Source organism: Dioscorea cayenensis, chromosome 7 (assembly GCF_009730915.1).
Source record: "Dioscorea cayenensis subsp. rotundata cultivar TDr96_F1 chromosome 7, TDr96_F1_v2_PseudoChromosome.rev07_lg8_w22 25.fasta, whole genome shotgun sequence".
Lineage (NCBI taxonomy): Eukaryota > Viridiplantae > Streptophyta > Magnoliopsida > Dioscoreales > Dioscoreaceae > Dioscorea > Dioscorea cayenensis.
Genome location: NC_052477.1, coordinates 15,626,681 through 15,629,306, shown reverse-complemented (window position 1 = coordinate 15,629,306; position 2,626 = coordinate 15,626,681). Strand labels below are relative to the sequence as shown.

At 44.2% G+C, this 2,626-nt stretch overlaps 1 non-coding gene across 1 annotated transcript; it reads right to left on the bottom strand.

Moving 5' to 3' along the window:
• Positions 1-1,007: 1,007 nt before the first annotated feature.
• On the bottom strand, positions 1,008-1,114 carry LOC120266076. The gene has a single exon (XR_005537919.1). It is a non-coding gene; the product is annotated as a small nucleolar RNA R71 (small nucleolar RNA).
• Positions 1,115-2,626: the final 1,512 nt, after the last annotated feature.

Below are 2,626 nucleotides of genomic sequence, written 5' to 3'. Positions count from 1 at the left end.
GTGCAAGATGTCTCTCATTTCCTCACCAAATCATGGTTTTACAACCTTAAAATGATTCTAATCTTTAAATCACTTCAATAACTAAGATTTCTCACAAAAATTTCAAAGAATCACAACAAGGATGAGAGGAGAGAAAAGGAGGAAGTTGATGTAGCCCAACTCACCGATAATCTTCTCTATGCCTTAATCGAACTCTTCTTCTTGTAAGGAGATGAGATTTCCACTTCTTATTTTGTTTGGGGATCAAAGATGAGAGGTTTGAAGAGAGAAAAATGAAGAAAATCAGAGGAGAAGGAAGAAGGAGAGAAAAAGAAGTTAGGAATGTCCTAGAAGGTCCAAGAAGGCCAATATATATGCCAAGGCTCGTGAGACAACTTTGAGACCACTTCTGAAATCTTCACGGGCTCCATGCGCCCGCATGGAGGCCGTGAGGCTTTCAGGTTGGTCCAATTCAGCCCAACAAAAATCAAATTTTTACCAGAAACCCTCACGGGCTTCCATGCGCCCGCATGGAAACCGTGAGGCTTTCAGGTTAACCTCCAAAACGACTCTCTCCCACTTTATAAACCTCCCAAAAACCTTAACTAAGTTCCTAACACAAAAGAACACTCAAAATACTTAAACAACAAGTTAAACTCAAAAGGCAAAACATAAGCAAAGTAAAGAAAAAGTCAAACTCCCACACAATCGAGTAATGTGCGTCACCCAATTACAGCTCAGAACTTCGAGCTAAAGTCGGCATTCATCCATATGCTGCAGCAGTCCGCACAATTCAACGGTTTGGCCAATGAGATCCAAACATTCACAAGGAGAGCTTCCTCGAGGTGTGCGACATGCTGAAGATAAATGGTGTGATGGATAATGCCATCAAATTGAGAGCCTTCCCATTTTCCTTAAAGGGGAGAGCAAAGCAGTGGCTACACTCATTACCTAGAGCATCAATCACTACATTGGACGAGATGGTAGAAGCTTTTCTAGCCCGTTATTTCCCTCCCGAAAAATCAGCAAAGCTTAGGAATGAGATCTCATCCTTTATGCTGTTGTAATTGGAGTCTCTATTTGAGACATGGGAAAGGTTCAAGGAACTCCCGCGAAAGTGTCCACAACACGGATTCCCGGAGTGAATGATTGTTCAAACCTTCTACAATGGTTTGAACCCGAGTACAAGGCAACTCTTTAATGTGGCGGTAGGAGGTACCTTAGGTAGCAAGACCCCCGATGAGGCTCGTCAATTGATTGAGGAAATGGGGTTAAATAGCTACCAGTGGAACGCTAGGGAGAAGAAAAAGGTAGTTGGTCTCCATAAAATTGATGCGGTAACTTCATTGGCGGCCCAAGTGGAGAGTTTGAGTAAGAAGCTAGATCTTATAGCTTCGAATAGAGTTGCGGCGATAACCAATTGCACCGGTTGTGGTGGAGGACATTCTCCCTCTGATTGCATAATTGTCATTGGTGATGTTTCTTCAGTTGAGAACGTTGACTTTGTAGGTAATGGAATGTGACCTCAAGGGAATCCATACAGCAACACCTACAATTCAGGTTTGTAGAATCATCCCAACTTTTAATGGAGTAATCAAGGAACACAGAAGACCATGGGGCCATCGGGTTTCCAACAACAAAAACAAGCCCCTCAAGTGGAAAACAGAATTTCAAGCTTAAAAACCCGGATGACGGATTTGGAGAAGCACTTGGCTAGATTTGTTCAATCGGCAAATACAAGGTTTGAATCAGTCGAGGCTACACTTCGCAATCACACCGCCTCCTTGCACAATCTTGAAAATCAGGTGGGGCAAATTGTGAAGTCTCTCTCCGAAAGGCCACATGGAAGTTTACCAAGCAACACGGAAACCAATAATAGAGAACATGTGAAAGCGATCACTTTGAGAAGTGGTCATGAGGTTGAAGGGAGGCTACCGAGTGAGATGCCGAAAGAACACGCACCCGAGGTTATAGAGGTTGAGAAAGGAGCAAACAAAGAGAAAGAGGTGGCACCCCCACCTTTCAAACCAAGAATCCCTTATCCCTCTAGATTGAAGAATGACCAAGGGAATGAATAGTATAAGAAGTTCCTGTGTTTGTTCAAGCAACTCCACATCAACATTCCTTTTATCGTGGCATTGGCTCAAATGCCTGCGTGTGCGAAGTTCCTGAAAGACCTATTGACCAACAAGAGGAAATTGGAGGAGAGTGCTTCTGTAGTGCTTGATGCTTCATGCTCGGCGGTGTCGCAAAAGAACATACCGAACAAGAAGAAAGACCCGGGAAGCTTCATCATTCCATGTAACATCGGCAACTTAGGTGAGGAAATGGCATTGCCGGATTCAGGGGCGAGCATCAACTTTATGCCATATACTTTCTTCCAAAAGCTAGGCTTGGGTGAGCCTAGGCCTACTCGGATGACTTTACAATTGGCGGACCGAACGGTGCGACATCCGAGAGGCATCATTGAAGACGTGCTTGTCAAGGTGGACAAGTACATTTTTCCGGTTGACTTTGTAGTGCTAGATGTCGATGAGGATGCAGATGTACCCTCGATACTTGGGAGACCGTTCTTGCGGACTTCCAAAGCATTGATTGACATGAACGGCGGGGAGCTCACATTGAGAGTTGGAGATGATAAGCTCAC